Source organism: Diabrotica virgifera, chromosome 7 (assembly GCF_917563875.1).
Source record: "Diabrotica virgifera virgifera chromosome 7, PGI_DIABVI_V3a".
NCBI classification, from domain to species: domain Eukaryota; kingdom Metazoa; phylum Arthropoda; class Insecta; order Coleoptera; family Chrysomelidae; genus Diabrotica; species Diabrotica virgifera.
The window spans coordinates 150,007,291-150,032,020 of NC_065449.1; the positions used below are offsets into that span (position 1 = coordinate 150,007,291).

The window sequence follows — 24,730 nt, forward strand, 5'->3', positions numbered from 1 at the left end:
AAGTGATGCACACCGGAATGTTTTTGAATCGTGGAGAAATTTACAAAAGATAAGCGAACAGCTGTTGAACGTTTTTCTCTACGCTCAAGCGCGCTGGGGCAAAGCTGCTGCAAAGCCAGTCGAAGTTAGGGATATTCAACTTGCTGTATTTTCGGTAATTTTGCTCCCATTAATCCCCTCCTCCCCTTAAAATACGTTTAGTACAAGCAATTATCAACCCCTCTACCACCACATATTATATTTACCTCAGTAAATAAATATATGTATTATTGTGTTTCAATTTATCAATCAAAGATTGAATAAATTTTTTTATTTTTTTAATATAACGCGGGCACATAAATTTGATAATTGATTTATTGATCTGTATATTGATTTGTAAATATTTATTAGAAGTTAGCTTTCAAGCAAGGTGGTTTCTCCTTAATGAATTTTTCCATGAAGAATATTAAAAACATTTGTAAATAAAAGTGAAGTGAAAGTTATTTAGTATTATTATTTTAAACCGATTGTTTATTACGGGAAAGGTAGAAGCCATAGGCAATTAGTTCTTAGAAAATTAAGGTAAAGAAAGTTTGGAATTTTAATCTCTTTTTGTTTAACCCCGAGTAAATTTTGTAGAATTTCCCGAAAGTATTATTATGATGGTAGGAATAATTTTGAAAGTATGAGTGGGTTTGCGAATGAAAAAAAGAATGGGGAGAGAGAAATGTTTCTGATTAGCTTGGCAATTTGGAATGGGGAAAGTTTTGTTTGAATGTTGAGACAGTTTGGAAAAGAAAAGAGGATTGTGTTACCGGCAGCCGAGAGGAGCAGTCAAAAGTTTTCGTGAGTAGTTCAGAAGCAAGTACTAGTGGTTGTATTGATAGTGAGAGTAGCTGAAAAGTGGAACGAGAGACAAATCAAATCGAGAAGAAATACCTCTTTAATTCTGTAAAGTCCAAGAGAGTAAGTTACAAGAATTATCGTTATTAAAATTATTTGTGACACCAAGTAAAAAAGATACTTGGGTCTCAGGAGATTATTGTTGAGAGAAAGAGAGGAGAGAGATTTGGAGTTTATTGAACGAGTCCTGGTCAAAGGAAGCCTGGCTTGTGTTTTTGGAGAAATAGTTGCTGGTATCCTTCTGGATTGTTTGCTGAGAACGGAGAGGGCTTTGATTGGTAGCCTAACATAATCAACAAGGAGGAGCTGTTTGGGTCAAGAGGAGACATCATTGTGTGTGAATCAAAAAGGTCAGTCAATAACCTATGTGATAGATTTTTTTTAATCAGAAGTTAAATTTTTTTACGTAAAAGCATATGAATTTAAGATTCCAACATTTCAAAAATTTAATAGGAAGTATAAGTAATTTTGCGAATACCAAATTTGTTTGTTTAGATGGTTTTATTAATGGTATCAAGAACAAAGCGATAAATATTTTTTGAATTAGATTAATTTATATGATAAAGGTTTCATTTGGACAATTATGCCCACAGGATTTAATTGATAAATTTACAGAGCATTGCTTTTGATAATAAAGGTATTTGTATGTCGCACCTTGAAAACAAAAGTGGCATTATCCCAAAAACTAAATATTTCAGTATGACCGTTTAAAGTTTTTCGAAGAGTTCTGTAATGGATATTGAACTAAAATAACCGAATTGCATACTATAATTAATGTTATTCAACAGTTTGATTAAAGCACAGTTAGCTTCTACCGAAGAAGGCAAATTAATAATGTAACTACTAATTTAAAAAAAAATCTTTAAAAAAAATTCCTTATAGTGCCACTTTTGTTTTACCTAAAAGTTCTGATTATTAGAATAAAAAGTCAAGTTAATATTTACCTTATGATAAAAAAACAGAAAAATAAAACGAAATTGTCGCATATTAAAAAGAACAATCGTTTATTTGGTAAAAGTAAACAAACTATTATTAATACTTAATGAAACTTCACATTTTCTCGAAATTAAAATAATTAAAAAACTTAAATATTATTCAAACATACTTTGATAATAGGATCTGTAATAATTGGGAATTAAGCCAGCATCAATAAGACTTCTTACATCATCTTTCTTTCTCTGTGATATATCCAATTTACGCTGATACAGAGGTTTGATTTCTGAAGGACGACTATTTCTATTGGTTCTTTTATTTAAGTCAAGCTCTTTAAAATCATCAAAGTAAGATGTTTTGTAGCTAATTTTTATCTCTTCATGTTCGTTTTTCTCAACTTTGATTACTTTTAAATCAGACAGTTTTACAACTTGGCCATCTACGCTCTTATTCAGCCTCGGAACCGGTAATTGTTTTATATCCAAGAAATCGCCATAGCTCATTTCATTTACAGCGAAAGGTGTCCCTCTTTTTTTTGCGCTTCGAATAGCACAAACATATTGCGAAGGTACGTATATTGGTCCTGACTTAAGACATCTTTTGACTTGTTTTTCAATCAAAGAATGTACAGCGTCCCCTTCGTTCTGAGTATGACCACGTATTAAAAATTTGTGGGTAATAGATTTTATTTTTAAATTTAGGACAGCATGTATGTACATCCCAATAATGAACTGGTTTTTTTGCTGTCCACAACAGTTATCAGAATAAAAGATGACATTCAATTTTTCATCAGCAGTTAGAGACTTTTTCTGCAGATACTTTAAAACACAACTAGCTATCTCATTAGCTCCGCGATTTCCTTGTGTTTCATCCCAAAAGAAGCATTCAGTTTTGTCCTGTTTGAGTTCAGAGATAGTAAAATTTAAGCAATTTACTTTAGACTTGTAATAGAAAGTTGATACCTCACCATTTGGAACTGGCATTACTGCTTGCAAGTCATAACATGCCACAATAAAACTGTGCGACACGTTCTCTTTATCATTAGCCTTTTCCTCGCGACTCTTTTCTTTTTCAGCCAAATGTCGCTCATAATTTTCTTTTTGTGCATCTTTTTCACAACCTTCAGCAATCTTGTATTTAGTACATTGCTCACATTGATCCTTCTTTGGTGCAAAGAACCCAATATTAAACTCCTCGTTAAATATTTTTCGATATGTGTGTATCATTACATAGGGTGATCTTTGTTGTATACAGTCTTCTTTGTAATCAAAATAAATATCTGTTAAGGTTTTTCCGCCATCTATATATTCCTTCGTTGTTTGTTTCCGCAAATAATGACTTTCAATTCGAGGTATACTATTGATGTGACGTTTTACTCCTTCTGTCAAGTCAATTGGCACTTTTCGATGTTTTCCATGTTTACCTCTTTGTTCACCTTCTAGTATACCAGTCATATTATTTCTCTTCTCAATAACTGTTCTGATACATCTATCTGTTATATTTAATGTATTTTTAAAAAATGTTTTACATATTTTGCTTCTAGTACCATTGACATCAAAATAGAACGCACTTTTTAACTTTCTAGTCGAATCTGCTTTCTTGTATTGATACTTTGGATGAATCTCTTCTATATTACGCGAGATATATTCTCTTTGCCTGATCAGCGAAGCCATTCCCCAATAATCATGGAATAATCGTTTTCTTGATTCCTCATTAATTTTTTCTGGGCATTTCAGGCGACAACTTAATCCACAAGAACTTTTTATAGTTTTAGCTTGGATCACTTTTTTTGATCTAGAACTCGAAACATATTCTTGTCCAGAGTCTTTTAAAGACTTAGCAGTTTTGGCATATCGTTCATTTTTTTTTTGTTTCCTAGGTTTGTCGATCCCATTTAAAATAGCAGATGGAATATCCTCCATGACATTATTATTTGCAATCCGAACATTTTCATTATCTGTTATAGTTAGCAACTCATCACCAATATCGTTAGATATAACATGTTCATTAAAATCCTCGTTAAAAGAATTTGAATTATTCTCATTTATAATTGTCGTCAAATCACCACTATTTTTACTTACTACTTCTTCATGTATGATTATTTCGTTTTCATTAGAAAGTTCTGAATTTTTTTCATCTACGTAAGCTGCACATTTAGTGAAAGAATGTGAGGAAGAACTTGAAGAACATGTAGAGGATCTTGTAGAACAGGAGCACGAGCTGGAAGAAGATGAAGATCTGGAAGTAGATGAAGAGCTGGATTTTCGGCATCTTTTTTTGGGGGGTGCGTAGGTTCTGTCATCGTCTGAAACGGGTGAAAAGTCACCACTGTCATCACTGGATAAGTTTTCGTTGTTAAACGAACCGAAGTCGTTGCTGGATGTTTGTAAATGGTTGGATTTAGTTTCTGTAAAACCTAAACTTTGGCATCTTTCTTCCATTTTTTCAGGTACTGGATTTTGACTACCTTTATTTTGAGCTACTAATTGTAATATTCTTCTACTTCTACTGTGTGAATTGTCCATGATTATAACCCCTTAAACAAAAAAAGTCTATGCACTTAGCAATATTTTGATGGTGTATCTAACGTTAAAATCATGTTCTTTTTCAAGAAATAATCACAGTTATTTATATTTCATTATTATAAAACCACTACACACGAGAAACTGCAATTAATATCTTTTATTTATCTTTTATTTATTAAAATACAGCATGATTGTCCTATTATTTTTACTAAAAGACTGACATTAAACTAAATTTGACATTTATCGAGTTACAAAAAACAGTATAATCTCATTCCACTTCTTAGAAAAATGGCACTTAACGAAAAATGCTATTATTTAATTCGTTGATATAAGAACTTAGTCATTTAGGTTATTCAAAAACCGACACTATACTTAAAATGTCAGTTTTTCATTCATTAACTAGGCAGAATAACTACATAATTTACGTAAAAACTGGCACTAAAGAAAAAATGTCACTTTTTTACTTACCACGACGTGCTTCTCCCTTAACAATCCGCCGGAAACAGATAGAGTGCCACTTTTTAAATTACCACTTTGACAAAACACCTAAAAGTCAAAAGTGACACTAGCGACTTCTAGGAGAAACTATGCGAGCTATTAGAACAGGAGTCTCTGCAAAAGGAGCGTTTAGTCAAAAGTAATGCAGATGTCGCTATAACTAAAAATTGATGTTTTCAGTATAGTGCCACTTTTGTTTTCAAGGTGCGATGTGTTTATTTATGGTATTTTTATTTATTTCCTTTTCCTATTTTTATCCCGATAAGGATCAACTAAGAGATACTGAAACTACGAGAGAAGATAAGTATAACATAAGATAATTTAGACATTTTTTTTATATTATAAAAAGGCACCCCGAGATTTTTTCTTAATTTTTTCTGTATGATTTGCGACAATTGGATAATTGATTAAATAATTAATCAAATAAATAATAATTAATATCAAAGTAATAGAAAGCAGATCATAACAGTATGTACTTGTTTTTGGTCTATATAATTGTATAGTCCAGAGAAATAAGACTTTTCTTATGACACATCCCCCTCCAGGCCGAAACCAAATTTTATGAGTAGTATGGACATCTATTTTAATAACCTATATGTTTCCTGCAGCCGATTTGGATGATATACATAGTTATAAACAAATGAAGATCAAAAAACAGTAAATTTTCGCTTTTTTCGTCTATTACTAAAAAGTGAAGCATTCTAAACAAATTTGAGAATAAGAAACTCATAAATCATATAAAAAGTTTCAATATGGCGTTCACTGAATATGTCTATCCTTATCTGTTGCTTAGAAAATTGCAAAATAAGTCATAAATTTTGAGATTTTATAAATGCTCATAACTTATGTAAAATTTTAGTTAGAACCTTCTTATTAAACGTAATGCTGATACTTCTTGTGCTGAAATTATATTTTAAATTTCAAAGCAATTGGTCAAATAGTTTAAAAGTTATTTAATTTGTTTTTTCCAAATTCATTTTTTTTTCCAATACTAAAGTCAGAAAATTATGAGGTTATAGTAATACTTCGGACAGTTTATGGAAGAAGAACATTTATACTATTAACTTAATTAAAACAAAAATGACAAAAAGTAATTTTAAGCAGTGTAAAATTATTTTACAAAAACATGTCGATTTTTTGCTTACTTATAAACAATTAGAATAACTTGTTAACCGTTACCCGTAGAAAAATAATTTTTTCATATTTAGAAAGACTGAATTTTTATACACATTTAGAAAGAAAAACAATTGTCCTAGGACAATTAGGGACGAAGTTAGCCCCCCTTTTTTTTTAATTCACATGTTCTTGCAAAATAATTTTGCAATATGTAGAATTATTTTGTCATTTTTTTTTTAATTAAATTAATAGTGTAAATCTTCTTTCATAAACTATCCAAATTATAGTGTTCACAAAAAATTTGGGATTAACAAATTAAATAACTTTTAAATTATTTGAACAATTGCTTTGAAATTAGGGTATGCAGAAGTATCAGCATTCCGTGTAATAAGAAGGTTTTAAGTTAATTTCTAAGTTATGAATATTTTCTAATTCTAAGTGATGAATATTTATAAAAACTCAAAATTTATGATTTATTTTGCAATTTTCTAAGCAACCGATAAGGATAGACATATTCAGCGAACCCCATATTGAAGTTTTTTATACGATTTATGAGTTTCTTACTCTCAAAATTGTTTAAAATGCTTAACTGTTTGGTAATAGACGAAAAAAGCAAAAATTTACCGTTTTTTGATCTTCATTTGTTTATAACTATGTATATCATCAAAATCGGCTACACGAAACAAATAGGTTAATATTATAGATGTCCATATAATATATACGTTCCCCTGAGCGCCAAAAAATCATCATACTGTACCTCGTATCACCTTTCATTATATTTACTTTGTCTTCTATTTTTTGTACTAAATCAATATTTTTGTAATATAATAAAAAACATTAAAAACTAATATTTCATAAGTATAACTAAAAAGTAAGTTGATATTATTTATTAATACTATTTTTACAGACATTTTTTTTCATGCATCTGCAAAGAGATATACAGGGAATTTCAGCTTTTTTACATCTGCATAAGTTCTTAGAGCAATTTTTACAGTTACATGGTGGTACTAAGTCTGTTCTTGTAGGCAGTAAAACTAAAACTTTTTGCGGCTTCAGAGTCTAATTATCTATATGACATCCTTATAAAGTGGATCTATTTAGTTCTTTTGCACCATCATCAAGGCCCGTCAATTGTGTGTATGCCGCCACATCATAAATGCTCGTTTTATATGCAATGATGATGCTGTAAAAGAACTCGAGCCATTTTTATATGGATATCACATATTGGCTTATTTGCATGCGTCGAAGCCGAGTTACGCTCGATAAAGCGTCGAAAAATACTTACTTGACTGTGAGCCGATCTTGTGCCTCATAGCGCGTCATTAAAATATCGATTATTGTTAATTAAAGTATAAATGTTTATAGCTCAAATTGGCTTGAAACCCTTATAAACAAATTAATGTACAATTTTTTTAAGAAAATTATAATTTCAAACGGGTATAACTTTAAAACAAATGAAGATAAAGTAATTTAACAAACTTTGTTTGGAATCCTATTAATTAAGCTTTAAAATGAGACCTTCTAAGGCTCATTTGCTTGCGTAGAAGCCGAGTTACGATCGATAAAGCTTCGAAAAATACTTATTTTGCAATTTGTATTGTGCACTAGTTTTACAATATCTTGAGTTCTAATTGTTGGATTTAAATTTAGTAAACGTTTTTGTCTTTGTTTTTTATTAAGGAACCAATTTTATTTGAAACATTTTTTTTTGTATCTTTTAGTTTATGAGCCAGAGCCTTATAAACAATTTTTTGACCACTCGGATAGAAATCCACCCTCAAAATTCGTAATCAGCAGCCAAAAATCCATAAGAAACCGTCGAGTTTGTCCATCAGAATTGAAACGGACACGGCGACCCCTCTGGCGCCTAGACTAATACTTTTTAACACAAATATGAAACGCAGGTGTTTCTATAGCGTTCATTGGTTACTTATAACGTGTAATTTTAATTAGTTGTTTCATCAATATGTAAGTACATTACGCGTCAGAGAAAAATGGTGGCCCACAAAATTGGTTATTTTTGATGTCTCGAGTTTCCTAAACCTGTTGTCCGATTTAAATGATTATTATAATATGTTATAGCTTTATTATTTAACAATATCGCTGTAATAATATTGTGGCTAAACAGATAAATTTTCATTGTATACCGGGTGGACCAGTCAAACTGTGTTTTTTTTTTCTTTTAAAGTTCGGAACACCCTGTGGAATATTCTAGCATTTGTAAAATATTGAAATTAAAACCCAACTATAGCCTCAGATTTTCTTAACATTCTGCTTTTTAATTAATTCGCTTATGTTCGACAATAAAAAAGTTAAGTACTTTAACAACTAGCAATGTTATCCATCAATACAGGGTGTTTCTAAATAAGTGCGACAAACTTTAAGGAGTAATTCTGCATGAAAAAATAATGACCGTTTGCTTTATAAACATACGTCCGCAAATGCTTCGTTTCCGAGATAAGGGATGTTGTTTTTTTTCTTACAAACTGACGATTTATTTATTGCCCTAAAACCGGTTGAGATATGCAAATGAAATTTGGTAGGTTTTAAGAGGTAGTAATTGAATATTTTTTGACATACAATTAAGAATTTTATATTCACCATTGGGGCGCATACAGGTAATACACGGGCTCATATTACCCGTATGCTGCCAATGGTGAATATAAAATTCTTAATTGTATGTCAAAAAATGCGCAAAAATGCTCTTAAAACCTACCAAATTTCATTTTCATATCTCAACCGGTCTTAGAGTAAGCTGATAAATCGTCAGTTTGTAAAAAAAAATCAACATCCCGTATCTCGGAAACGAAGCATTTATGGACATAATATTTTTATAAAGAAAACGGTCATTATTTTTCATGCAGAATTACCCCTTAAAACACGGCTAGTTGTTAAAGTACCTAACTTTTTTATTAACCAACATAAGCGAATTAACAAAGAAACAGAATATTAAGAAAACCTGAGGCTATAGTTGGGTTTTAATTTCAGTATTTTATAGATGCTAGAATATTCCACAGGGTGTTGCGAACTTTGAGAAGAACACACAGTTTGATTGGTCTACCCGGTATACAATGAAAATTTACTTGCTTAACAACACTGTTATTACAGCTATATTGTTAAAGAATAAGGCTATAACATTAAAAAGCCACTTAAATCGGGCAACAGGTTTAGGAAATTCGAGACATCAAAAATGACCAATTTTGTGGGCCGCCCGTGTTCTTTGACGAGCAGTGTATATCTTCATATTTTAAACCTAAAATCGCAGTTATCTATTAAAACAGTAAGTATTAATCAAGGAAAAAGAGTGAAATATGTAAATGAAAACGTGAAAAATACACGAGTCGTTTATTTTGAAAGTGGCCTAATCATAGACATGAGACAAAAAGACATCGCTCGTTTAAACAAAATTTACTTCAGCTTGACCTATTAAACACAAAGATATATAGTCTAGTAAAATAAAATTACACTACATGTAAATCAAAATGTAAATTCGTACAGGTTGAAACAAATTTTATATCAAAGTCTAGGTGGGTACAAAAGATATTTTCAAAAAAGTATCCAAATCATACAAGGGGATCATTGTTTAAATAATTAAAAATGGGTCATTTTTGCAAAAAAATTACTTTTTTAACTGCTGAGGTCATGCAATTACTAATGAAGGTCTATAGTAATATTTTCTGCAAAGTTGAAGGGTAAATCTGTCGCATAAGACTTACTAAACTAAATTTGACCCCCTATTTATTTAAATAATTATACATAAAACTTTAAAAACAAATTTGCAAAAAAATATTTTTAGCGTTTTAAATAAGCACTATAAAATATCTTATTTTACAGGAGAAGTTGCGCTATGTTATCAGTATTAATCAAAAAAAAATTGGTCCAAAAATATTTAATATTTTTTAAGATATGGAATTTGTTTATCAAATGTTACTCTATTTTCAATCGCAAAACGCGGTTGTTGCCAAAGAAATATTCACCTGTATTAAATCTTATTATTTTTATTCTTATGTAAATTTTCGATAAATGTATTTATAAATTCAAATTTTAATTAAACTTCCCCCTAAAATGGCATTTGAAAATTATTCAAATTTGTTTATAATTTGTTTTTTTAATAACGTCACGGGTATTAAATATTTTGAAATGCCGTTTCGATAATTGGATTCCTGGTAATTTTTCACTAATTAACAAATATTTTTGTTTTTTTTCCTCTTCTTTTTTTTTTCTTGGAGTTATATTACTATGGACCCTTTGAGGGTTAAGTTTCATTAAAAATGTCGAATCTCTAAGTTGTAGATTCTATACCTAAAAATATTAAGATTGGTCTAAAATCACTTAAATAAAATGTGACTACTTACTGAGTTACAGGGTGTTTTATTTAAAAATTTAAAAATTATTTTTACCAAGTACTTTCAAACTATTTGACGTATCCTTATCATACTTGGCAGAAAGTGTGGGTACTATACAGTCTACTAAATTGTGATAAATAAAAGTTTCTAGCTACTACCAGAGGCGTACGACTTGGGATAGTTAATGGTTAACCCTTCCCAAATTCTACGCCACTGAGGTAATTACTATTTTAGCGAAATTTTTCGATTCTCCAATACTTTCTAAGTAAATAATATACCCTTTACTGGTAACGCTTAAGTCATTAGTTTTCGAGATATTGGACGTTAAAAATGAAACGGCATAGTTATTTTGATTTATTCATTCATTCATTTTAACCTTCCAATATCTCTCAAACTGATGACTTTATCGATCCCAATAAAGCTACTTACATACAAAGTATTGGAGAATCGAAAAATTTCGCTAAAATAGTAATTCACTCAGTGGCGTAGAATTTGGGAAGGGTCAATCATTCACTATCCCCTGTCGTACGCCTCTGGAACTAACTAGAAACGTTTATTAATAACAATTTAGTAGGGTGTACAATAGCCACACTTTCTGCCAAGTATGATAAGGATACGTCAAATAGTTTTAAAGTACTTGGCAACAATAATTTTTAAATTTTTAAATAAAACACCCTGTAACTCAGTAAGTAGCCACATTTTATTTAAGAGATTTTAGTTAAATCTTAATATTTTTAGGTCTACAATCTACAACTTAGAGATTCGATATTCTTAATAAAAAGCCCTAAAAGGGCCCATAGTAATATAACTACAAGAAAAAGAAAGAAGAAGAAAAAACGACAAAAAAATTTTGTTAATTCGTAAAAAATTCCCAGGAACCCAATTATCGAAACGGAATTTCAAAATACTTAATCCCCGCGACGTTATTAAAAAAACAAATTATAAACAAATTTGAATAATTTTCAAATGCCATTTTAGGGGGGAGTTTAACTGAAATTTAAATTTATCAATACATTTATCGAAAATATACATACAAATTAAAATAATGAGATCTTAAGCAGGTGAATATTTCTTTGACAACAACCGCGTTTTTGCAATTGAAAATATAGTAACATTTAATAAACAAATTCAATATCTCAAAAAATATTAAATATTTTCCGACCAATTTTTTTTTGCTTAATACTGGTAACATAGTGCAACTTAATCTGTAAAACAAGATATTTTATAGTGCTTATCTAAAACGCTAAAAATAATTTTTTGCAAATTTGTTTTTAAAGTTTTATATACAATTATTTAAATAAATAGGGGGTCAAATTTAATATAGTAAGTCTTATGTGAAAGATTTACCCTTCAACTTTGCAGAAAAGAATCCCATAGACCTTCATTAATAAGTGAATTACCTCAGCAGTTAAAAAAGTATTTTTTTTTGCAAAAATGACCCCTTTTTAATTATTTAAACAATGATCCCCTTGTATGATTTGGATACTTTCTTGAAAATATCTTTTTTACCCACCTAAACTTTGATATAAAATTTGTTTTAACCTGTACGAATTTACATTTTGATTTTTTTTTATTTTATTAGGCTAATAATAACCATAAGGATTATTAGATACTTGACTCTCAAAACTTCAACGTGAATCATTTGGGTTGAACGCTGCGCTGGTAATAAGTGACCACTTCACTCACAAATTACCCAAAACGCCTTCAGTGATAGTCCAAATCAGTTGGGGGAAAATATCGTTCGTTGAAAATTAGATGTTATACTTTTTTTGTTTACATTATTTATTTCTTATTGTATTTTTACACTACATCACGATGATGTAGTGGACTCATTGAGTCCTATGCTACTCAATTTAATCATGGATGAACTCTTTAAAAACGTCAACAAAGGAAGAGGATATAGAATGGGAAACAAAGAAGAAAAAATTCTCTGCTACGCAGACGACGCCGACGCAATATTGATAGCCCAAGATGAAGATAGTCTGCAACTGCAAAGATTAGTCCAAAGATTTAACATAAAAGCAAAAGAATTCGATATGACAATTTCATCTCAGAAAACTAAAACAATAGTAAGCAGTAAAGAACCAATCAGATGCAAAATATAAATTATTGATGGTATCAGTATTGAACAAGTAATGGAAGTAAAATACCTTGGAATTACATTATCCAGTTACGAGATCTGCAAATAGACTGGCAGGATGCCTTAATAAGGCGAAACCGACATTTTAACACTGAGATGAAGTCAAGAATTTATGCCAGTGTAAGACCAATAATGACATATGCATTAGAAACAAGACCCGATACAGCCACAACAAAAAGACTACTGGAAACGGCAGAGATGAGAGTACTGAGAAGAATTACAGGAAATACGCTGAGAGATCGAAAGAGGAGTGAAAACGTTATAAGACAATGGAACGTACCTTGTATAAGCGAATGGACACTACATAGAAAAAAAAAAGGATGGAATAACCACATAAGCAGAATGAAGGAGACACGTGTGGTCAAAATAGCAAAGATAAATCACCAATCGGTAGAAGAAATATCGGACGACCGCGCAAAAAATGGAGTGACAACTTTCCATAGATGTATCAATCCGCCGGGTCGCCGGTCGCCCCAAAATCGCAACATGTCTAACTTCACGCAGTACTTTGATACGAGAATTACTTATAAAAGAAATATGAATTGAAATCCAGATCCCGTAATTTTTAATGCACTATAAGTGAGTACAGCACAGAATATAAAGAATTAAACAAAACCATTATAAGGAAGGTAACGGAAGACATCAGAAAATATAATCAAACAGAAGTAGAGAAAGTAATAGAACGGTATCGCGGAGTAAAATCTCTAAACCCATCACTAGGAAAAACGTCATAATATCACTTAAAAACAAAAATGGAGAGGAGTAAAACGACTTAAGGAAAATAACAAATATAGTAGAATACTTCTATAGCGAATTATACAGTGCACTGGAATAAGTGTTACCCCCCCCCCCCTATTAATTTTTGATTTTGATTTTTTTTTTAATGAAAAAGTACATCATGTGACACCTCATTTAAAATATTTTGAAATACTGATTACAAAAATGTATAATACTTTAATCCTATTTGAGAGCGTAGGCGCAAAATTTCGGTCGAATTATTTTTAAATGCATTCAATTTTTCGAATCCTGAGAAAACTAATAAGTATTTTTTAAAAATTTAAACGCAGAATGAAATATTACAGTTTTATCAAGGGTCGAGAGTCCATAAGAACGTCTCTAATGTTTACTTTATTAAGTCACAGGGGTGAAAAAAAGAGAAAGTTTAGTCTGATTTTTAATTTCAAATATATCATTCAAAAGAAACTTTTGGTTTAGTCTAAGGGACTTTCAGCCCTCCATAATAATGTAATCTTTCATTTTGCGTTTAAATTTTTCAAAAATACTTCTTACTTTTCTCAGAATTCGAAAAAAATTTATGTATTTAAAATTAATTGGACCGAAATTTTGCGCCTACGCCCTCAAACAGGATTAAAGTATTATACATTTTTGTAATCAGTATTTCAAAATATTTTAAATGAGGTGTTACATGATATACTTTCCCATTTAAAAAAATCAAAGTTATGCCTGTCACCTGAAGAGGGATCACGTAAAGTTCGAAACATTGATGCTATAATGCTACGCTGTCCGAGCGTTTTGTTTATGTGCTAAAAATAAATAAGTTAATAGGGGGGGGGGGTAATACTTATTACAGCGCACTGTATGACACAAAACAGGAGCCTGATAATAACTCAAAAGAAAATCTAAAAAGAAAAATTAAAAATGTCAACTCTGAAATTCTACCCGATATAGACGTCCATGAAATCGAAACCGCCCTATCTCAAGTGAAAAATAACAAAGCTGCCGGTCCAGCTGGTATCTTTCCTAAAATACTTAAGGAAGGTAACCAAGCTATTATAGAGGAGCTAAAACTCCTATTTAATCTATGTCTACACAAGGCAGAAATACCTCACGATTGGAATGAGAGTATTACAATACTGCTATTCAAAAAAGGAGACAACAGATACTTAAAAAACTACAGACCTATCTCACTACTTTCACAAATGTACAAACTCTTTATTAGAATTGTAACCAATAGACTAACAAATAAAATGGACAGTTATCCGCCAGCTGAACAAGCAGGTTTCAGAAAAGGGTTTAGTACCATAGATCATCTGACTATGAAAATATTGATAGAGAAGGCAAACGAATACAACCTAGATTTATGTTTAGCCTTTGTAGACTATGAAAAAGCGTTCGATAGTGTCGAAATATGGGCGAAATAAAAAGCTCTAAATAACAGCAGAATAGACTCTAGGTACAGGCAACTCTTACATAACATCTATAAAACAACAACTATGACAGTCGAATGGGAAAATAAAACAAACAAAACTAATCCCATAGAAATACGTAGAGGCGCAAGACAGTTTCCCAAAACTTTTCACCTTACCTCTGGATGACGTCTTTAAAGAACTGGAATGGGAAGACATGGGTATCAACATAAACGGGAAGAAACTCAATCACCTCGGATATTGCGATGATGTTATCCTTATTACAACCAACCAAGAAGAACTAGCCACAATGCTGACTCAACTAGCACACGTATCAGAGAAGATAGGATTAAAAATGAACATGAGTAAAACAAAAATCATGACAAATACAAATGGCAAAATAAATATAAATAATGTAAATATACTATTATTGTACTATTAATGGAAATATACTATTAGTATCGTTCGCGGTAACGATCCCGTACTTGTCCAGGATTACTTCGCATGCGCACTTTAAAAATCGCATGCGCACTTTAAAAAAGAGAACGCTCTTTTTTAAAGTGCGCATGCGAAGTAGTCCTGGACAAGTACGGGATCGTTACCGCGAACGATACTAATATATTGAGGTTGTTGTAGAAATATATATACCTGGGTCAAATAATCATAGCTAATAAAGAGGACCAAACAATTGAAGTACAAAGGAGAATCCGAGTGGCGTGGGCAGCGTTTGGAAAGTTAAGATGGGTACTAGAAAGCACAAAGCAGCGGCGAATCCAGCATCATTAAGAGGGGGGCCGATTGGCTAAATTTCTATATACAATAAAACCTGTGTTACGGGCCACCTGCCAAAATCGGCCACCTGTACTAACGGCCAGTTTAAAAATTCCCCAAACCAATTATACGTAGACTACAAAAACTGGAAATGCCGGCCACCTTTCTATATCGGCCAATGGTTCTTTCATTTTTAGTGGCCGTTAGTACGTAGTACAGGTAATGGAGAATGCAAAATACCCTCACAATACCGATTATTATATCTACTACTGGACTCATTCCGAAGAACCTCCTCGAAAACATAAAAAAGCTGAGTCTCTAAATGAATATCTTTATAAGACCATGCAGAAAGCTGTACATATTACTCTCGACTGCCAGACGTGTATGAAAATTGTTGGGAGATACTCCAGCCAGCACCACGTCACCTAGGTCTCGATAACACGGAAAAAGTCACACCAGAGCTCAATCTTTTTGTTACCTCAGGTGTCGGGATGAGTAAATTTTCCTCTTAGAGAAAGTGTGAACAGTATGGCTAAATCTGGATAATAATAAAAATAATCATGTAGGCGTAAAAATGTAGATAATACAAAAGTATATTTAAAAATTTTTAATTTTTCATACAAAAATGAAATTATTTCATTTTATCTAAGTACTTAGTTTGTAATAACATATTGATAATGAATACAAAATTGAATAAAAAAATATGAAAAAAAATTTTAAGACGCTTTTCTTTAGTTACGAGTGACCAAAATTAAAGGTATTATAAAAAAATCAACTAAAAACCAAAAAATAAAAAAAATTGAAAAAATCTTACACATTCGTCAATGAAAAGAATGGCGCGTCTTCATCGAATAAACGGTTTTCGCCCCACGCTTTTCTTTAACGAATGTGTTAAGATTTTTTCAATTTTTTTTATTTTTTGGTTTTTAGTTGATTTTTTTTATAATACTTTTAATTTTGGCCACTCGTAACTAAAGAAAAGCGTTTCTTAAAAAAATTTTTTCATATTTTTTTATTTTTTACTTTTTGGTCTTACACTTTTCAAACAATAAAATATATCGCAATGTTTATTAAAATATATGTATAAAACATATGATGTACAAACATGAAAAGTAGTCGGAATCGGCAAAAAATTTAAAACTTTTTTGTTTATTTATGAAGCATAACGTAAACAATTAACGTAAAAAGTGAAATTATGTACAGTTCATATAATTAGCTAAAATCTGTAAAAGTTTCAAGTTTCTTCATTGTAAAAACAAGAAAATTTAAGCATTTTCCGTTTTTTTAACAATTAATAAACATAAAAAAATTATTGACTATTCGTGTATTGTTCCCGCAAATGCATATGTCTGCAAATTTTCAGTCATTTGCATTGAAGAAAAGGCAGTCAAAGTAACGTCTAAAGATTTTACCCAGACGATTGAACTAAAGAAAAGCGTTTAATTAATACGCCAAAACGAATTCTAATGTTAATAATTAACATTAGTATTTGTTTTTGTGAACAATTATTGTAGCACAAAACGTCTCTACCGGTGGTTTTTCTAGGACTACGATAAAAACACGAATTTTTTTGATTCGAGTTTTGGTTGAAGTTTTGTTTCGTATCGTATTGAAATTTTACACGAATAAGCGTCGTCTTTTATATAAACAAATATATGAGCGTTCAAAATTTGAAACTTCATTGTTTATTTATGAAGCATAACGTAAACAATTAACGTAAAAAGTGAAATTATGTATAGTTCATGTCATTAGCTACAATTTGTAAAAGTTTCAAGTTTTTACATTGTAAAAAACAAGAGAATTTAAGCATTTTCCATTAAAATCGTTTTTTTTTTAATTAAACAATTAATAAACATAAACAATTTTTTTATTGATTATTCGTGTATTGTTCCCGCGAATAATAATAATAATAATAATAAATGTCTTTATTAGTATTCCAAAGATTATACAACAAAACAAAAATATTAATTGGTCTGTAGGGCGAGGTTCAGCTTGTACATCATTGAAGGACAGCAATGTACAGCTGCTCTTCCACCTAACCCCCATTTCCTAATAGAAGGGCGAAAAACTATATTTTGTATATAAATATACTTACATATACTGATACTACTAGATAGTATGCAAATTAGGTACTCTAAAAATCGTAGGCTTGGCATTACTGCTCAGATAACAAATATTTAAACATTTTTTCCTTAAAACTATGTCCGGATAATGTACGAATATCATAATCAAAATTATTCAAATGACTCGCAATTGAAAAAGAAAATGAGCGTTTGAAAAAATGCGTTACGTGGCGTGGTAAAGAGAGAGTGTTCCTATGTCTTAGATTAAGGTTGGGTTAAGGAATACATATGTCTGCAAATTTTCATTCATTTGCATTGGAGAAAAGGCACTCAAATTAACGTCTAAAGATTTGACGCAAACTATTGAACTAAATAAAAGCGTTTAAAAAATAAATATAATATGTAGTGAATTATCATTAAAATTTAAAAAAACCTACAAAATGAGACTTTATAAGTTAGCAACTTACAGTATTTTCGGAAATGTAATAATGAATTAAACGAATGTAATTTTCAAAAAATCAAAATAACTACTTTACTTTTTTCAATGCAAATAAATTCATGTCGTTTAATGTTATTTCGTAATGGGAAAGTACATCATGTCATGTGACACCTCATTTAAAAGCGTTTGAAATACTGATTACAAAAATGTATATACCTACATGCGCAAAATTTTGGTCAAATGCTTTTTAAACATTCATTTTTTTCGAATCCTGAGAAAGCTAATACGAGAATTTTTGAAAAATTTAAACGCAGAATAAAATACATATTACATTATTACCGAGGGCCGAAAGTCCATTAGAATAAACAAAAGGATTCTTGTGAATGATATAGGTATTTGAAATTAAAAATCATACTCAATTTTCTCTTCTTTTTCACCCATGTAACTTATTAAAATAAACATTATAGAAGTTTTCAGGGACTTTCGTCCCTCGGTAATGTAATAATGTAATCTTGCATTTTGTGTTTAAATTTTTTAAAAATACTTATTAGTTTTCTCAGGATTATAAAAAAATGAATGCATTTAAAAAGCATTGGACCGAGATTTTGCACAAGTATTACCTATACATTTTTTAATCACTATGTCAAAAGCTTTTAAATGATGTGTATTTTCCCATATGAAGTTTAAAATTTAATTCATTACCATATTTTTATATGTGGATGATTGCATCCCGCGACATAAATGACTATCTATCGTACTCGTGCATAAATACTCACGTCTGTCAAACGTGCTATAGAATAAACTTATATAATATATAAGACATACATTTCATGCATATAAGACATACATTTTTCCATAAAACTCTCGAAAGTAGAATTGGTATTTACTGCATCATCGTTGATTTGTATCGGACGCACTGAAAAATCGCATGACTTGTTTTGAATGCTCTCAGAACTTAAATTTGATCCAAGATCAGTAGGTCTCATAGTATGATCTATCTGAGAAGATGTACCTTGTACATATTTATTATCTTCATTACTATTAATATTATCACTATCACCCAAATTACGTTGATTTTTAAAAAAATAATCAGCTATATTGCGACATTTGAATTTTTTACTTTTCAAGTTCTCGGTAGAAGCTTCTTTTCGTTTATTTGACATTTTATAACTCTTCGTAAATCACAAACTATATTAATATAAAAAAGAAGAATAAACTCAAAATAATATTAATCACTCTAACAATTTACAAACTAAGATCTGTACGAATCAGTATTAGATATGTTACTTGCCTGCATCGATAGACAAAATACACTAATGACTAATAATTAATAAGCAAAAGGGTGTTCTTTTTTCGTGGTCAGCAATCGTTTGAACATAATACATTTATATTTTCCGCAAATTAATATAGTTTTGCTGGGTGCGCTATTTTCTAGGGATTTTCGAAGAATCCGTTATCTGCAACCGATTTTATAATTATACGAGGGTGGACATGCTTAGGTATGCGTTCACAGTATATACTGATATGATCTGCTTCTTATTAATTTTATATTAATTATTATTTATTTGATTAATTATTTAATTGTCGCAAATCATACATAAAAATGAATAAAAAATCTCAGGGTGCCTTTTTAAACTATTAAAAAAGAATTAAATTATCTCACGTTATACTTATCTTCTCTCGTGGGTTCAGTATCTCTTAGTTGATCCTAATCGGGATAAAATAGGGAAAAAAAATAAAGCAAAATATTAAAATAAACATACAGAATTGTCTTTTATTTATCAAAATCAATACTCTAAAATCTATCAAATCTAAAACCTGTGGACACAGATGTCCGAATGAAATTCTTACCACTTAAATTTATTATAGTTAAAAAAAAACAATTTATCGGTTTGTTCCCGATGACTTTGGTAAAACAAACTAAACAAAACAAATTTATGTATTCGCAAGATTAGCTATACTTCCTATTTACTTTTTGAAATATTGGAATTTTAATTCATATGCTTTTTACTTAAAATTTTAGTTTCCGAACATAAAAATATCTTTCACATAAGTTGACTGACCTTTTGCTTCACTCACTCTGATGTCTTCTCGTGACCCAAGATAGCTCTCCCTCGTTGACTATGTTAAAGGCTACTCATCAAAGCCCTCTCCGTTCTCCAGCTTCAAAACTATCAGCATACCAGCACCAATTCTCCAACAAGCCGGGCCTCTTTTGACACGTACTCGATTCAAACAAAACTCCAAAAATTCTCTGCTCTCCTTCTCACAATAATACAGAATCAAAGAGGTATTTCGTCTCAATTTGATCTGTCTCTCGTTCCACTTTTCAACACTATTCTCCACTATCAAACAAACCACTGGTACTTGCTAACTATCTATTCACGAAAACGTCGAACTGCTCCTCAGCGATGCCAAAAACATAATGACTTCTTTTTCAAACTCTCTCAATTATTCCAACTACTTTTCCCCTTCCACATTGCCAAGAATCAGAAACATCGACTTTTCCATTCGACAAACAAAACAGTCATTTTCAAAATTATTCCGACCATCCTAATTACTTTCGGGGAAACTCTACAACATTTACTCGGGTTGACACAAAGATATTAAATTTCCAAACTTTCTTTTAATTATCAATTTCTAGAAATTGATAATTACCTCTACCCTGTGGATTTTATAGTTCTCGTAATAAACAATCTTTTTCCATTTTAAAATGTAAATACATCGTTATTTTCACTTTAATTATTCACAAAAGTTTTTAATAGTTCATCGGAAAACTCATTAAAAAAGAAATCCACTTACATCCAAACTAAATTCTAATAAATATTTACAGATCAATATACAGGGTGTATCAAATTTATGTGCCCGCGTTATTTAAAAAAATTTAATTTAATTTTTATTTTGCCTTTGATTGATAAATTGAAAACACAATAACATCCCCGCCTTGTTTTGAGATAAAATCAGTATTAATAAGTGCAACAAAAATATGATTTTCTCTCGACAACAACACTTTTCTATTGTGTCAAAATACTGAGTCCCATCTGTAAAACAATTGCTTTCTTTTTCCCAGTGTCTGTACTTAGATGGGATAGGATAAGTTTTCGATCGAAAATTTCCTAAGTCTTTAGTCTCAAATGAATTTTCATACTTTTTGGCTACTCTGTTTTCTTCATTTATTAAATTTTCACATTCCCTCCATATTGCACGCAGTTCCTTCTCCTTTTCTTCTCCACATATCAATTCTCTTTCTTTTTCCTCCGATTCTCTACACATGTTTATTGTGTATTCTGTCTTCTCCATTTTGCATATTTCTTCTTTAAATACCGCAGTCTCAATTGTATCTTTTCCGCTTTCTTTTTCTATTCTGATCTCTTCTTCTTCTGGAATCATCTCATCTTTTGAGGAATCCCAAGCTTCATTTTCTTTTATCCATCTTCTTTCTTCATTTTCTTCTTCTGGGCTCATCTCTTTTTTCGAGGAATCCCAATCTTCATTTTCTTTTATCCATCTTCTTTCTTCTTTTTCTTCTTCTGGACTCATCTCTTTTTTCGAGGAAACCCAGGCTTCATTGTTTTTATTTATCTTCTGTTGCTTTCTCCTCTTTCTTCTCTGTCCTTGCTTCATTGCCAAATTCATTTCCACCGTTTGTTTTTTGTCTGCATTATCCTTTTTTCGTTTCTCGTGTTCCTTGTCCATTTCCAGAATGTTCGGTTCTTCTTCTTTTCCATCTGTGATTGTCATCGTGTTATTTTTGAAATCTATCACCACATGTTTTTCTGACAATTCATCCACTCCTACGATCATATCATGAATCATGTTTGGCATTATAACACATTGTAGTGCATAAAATTTCTTCCCCAATCGAACCTTTATTCGTATTCCTTCAGTTATTGTTGCCAAAGTCCGTTTATTTGCGCCCACTAAATTTATCCTGGGAATTTTGTAAATCAAATTCGTCAAATCAACCTCTTCTATTAATTTCCTGTTAATCAAAGTAATTTCTGACCCAGTATCAATCATAATTTTAATCGGTTTCTCATTGATAAAACCATCTACAAATTTTAAATTATATCCACTTCCTTTATCATTATTTCCTGCTAATTTAATAAATTCCTTCGGGTGACAAAAAATTCCTGTTTGTTCTTTTGTTTTTAGTGAGCGCCTTCGTGAAAAAACGATTGCTGTTCTTCTTCGCTTCTTCTTTCATCGCTTTGTCTCTCATCCTCATATTCGCCTATTTGCGTATTGTTTACCGCTCTTCTATTTTCTCTAGGTCTGTTGGACCCGTATCGGTTTCCACGATTTTCCTGTTCATTCCTTCTATTATCATTTCTGTCTCCTTGATTTGTGCGGGTGTTATTTCTATTCTGGTTTTCTCGGTATCTGTCTTCGTTCCATTGCCGATTTCTTTGTTCATAGTTTCCTCTTCCATTGTCTCTATTTTCGTTTTCACTCCTCGGAATAAATTCTCTTCTTGTATAGTCTCTCCTCAAGTTTTGTCTTCTATCTCTATAGTCTTGATTTTCGCATTGTCTATAATTTTCTTGCGATCTTCTTATTTCTCTTTCCCTCATTTTTGCTTTTCGTATTTGTAAAAATTGGCACAAACTGTCGATATCTTTGTAGTTTTGTAACGTTATGTGATCTTCTAAGGTATCTTCAAAATGTCTGGCTATCAGTTCTACTATCTGTTCGGACGAATAATTGTAGTGTAGGTGTTTTGCATTGTTGTATAATTGTAGCGCGTATGTTTGTTCTGAAATACCCATTCTATCATGGTACCTCCCATTTTGCAATTCCTTGTTTATTTCTAGCTGTTGTATTTTTCCCCAGAAATAACTCAGGAACTTTTGTTCGAATTTATGCCAACTGTCCAATTCTTCTTCTTTGCTATCGAACCATAAACTTGCCTCATCTTTAAGATGGTTCCTTATCGTTTCTTTGGCTGTCTCGAAGTTACCGATGTGTCGTATTTTCTTTTTTAAATTGTTTATGAAAATTACTGGGTGTAATTTTTTTACATCCCCGCCAAATCTTATTTTCACATCCTCTGTACTATGGATAATCGTTTCTCTTCTTTCTCCGAAATTCTGTTGATTCTTGATTTCCTCCATTTGTCTTTCTATTTCTCGTCTGTCCTCTTGTAATGCGTTTTCCAACTTATTTTCCAAATTTTCTAGTTCCTTTTTCTGGCAATTTGTTAACTCCTCCATTCTATTATGAATTTTCATTTCTTGTTCTTTCATGTGATCCTTCATTCTCATTTCTTGTTCTTCTATCTCGTTTTTCATTGTTGTCAAACATCCTTTTATTTCCTTTTCATACTTTTCTATGCGTTCCTCTATTTTCTTATTGTTCTCTTCTATTGCTTGTTTTGTTTCCTCCTGATTTTCTTTCATTACTCGTTTTGTTTCTTCCTGATTTTTGTCCATTTTTTGTTGTGATTCATCCATTTTTTTTTTATGTTTCTTCCTGATTTTTATCCAGTTTTTGTGACTGGAGTTGCATTAGTTGTAATAATTTATCTATTCCTGATAATTCTTGTTGTTCTGATGTCATGATTGTTGTTTCGAAAATGTCTTCTTGTTCTATATGTTCTTCTTGTTTTTTGTTTTCTTTTCTTTGCTTTTGCTTCTGGTTGTTATCGACATGTAGTTAAAATTTTATCCCCGCCTAATATGAAATTCGAAAATACCTTGTATGCTGTCGAGACGAAAATTTTTCTCTCCCCAAATATAATCAATTTATCCCACAAATTTTTAAATATTTCAAATTTCAAATCAATCAAAAATAAAATAAATATGTAAAAACTGTACCTAGATAAAAAAATTAAGTCAAACAAATATTTCAAAAATTTTAAATATATCAACTTTTTCCGACGAACAAATAAATTTTCCTTCACCTGTTTTTCCGTTTCCTATTCCCTTCAAATTCACAACCAGAGATACTTTAATGTTGGCTCGCCATGTTGATATGATCTGCTTCTTATTAATTTTATATTAATTATTATTTATTTGATTAATTATTTAATTGTCGCAAATCATACATAAAAATGAATAAAAAATCTCAGGGTGCCTTTTTAAACACCCGTGTTGAGCTGCCCCCCCCCCCCACTTACAAAAATCAAAAAACAAATAGCCCTGATTTATGAGCTCTCATATTCCGCAAACTAAAAAATTTTGAGCTCGTTCCACTGAGCAGGAATTTGATACTTTAGTGGGGCTGAGTCAGCCCCCCCACTACTTAAAAATAGGAATATTGAATCGGTTTTGCGGCAGAATTACGAGCTATTTATGAGCTCTTGAAATTATATAGTTTCGACTTTTGAGCTCATCCCCTTCACCCCCAAACAACCCTTTAATTGATTTAACTTACGAGAAAAATGCTGAGAAAACTTAAAATTTATCGTATTGCGGATATAATTCCTATAGCGTATATACTCTAAGAATAAACTATTAAATCACGTGACTGATAGTTTCTGCCTTTTCGGAACGATTTTTAAAAACAATTTTTAAAAATACAAGTGCGAGAATTTACTTTATTGCGATCTAATAATTACAATATAAAAAATGCGACTTTACTCTACAAAGAAATATATCAGACTGAATTATATTCAATGAAATGAAATACATTACACATTTGAAAAATAAGCAATAATACACAGGTTGCAGTTTGGAAATAAGGTCGACCATAGTTCAGGTGCTGACACATCGGATTCAGGGTATTGGCCTATATGGGGTCAATGGATATAACTCCTCCACCCTTAGTTTCTGGAATTTTTCATGGAATTGAAAAATGACCTAGGTTGGGCCTCTGGTAGATTTTCTTCAGGATCATCTTCTTGGATGTGAACATTCTCCATGGGACTAT

General features: G+C 31.0%; 1 protein-coding gene across 1 annotated transcript in view; it reads right to left on the reverse strand.

The window, feature by feature from the left end:
• LOC126888291 (gastrula zinc finger protein XlCGF57.1-like) overlaps positions 1-24,730 on the reverse strand; it is a 163,548-nt gene that overhangs the window by 4,867 nt on the left and 133,951 nt on the right. The gene's annotated exons all lie outside the window — the stretch shown is intronic.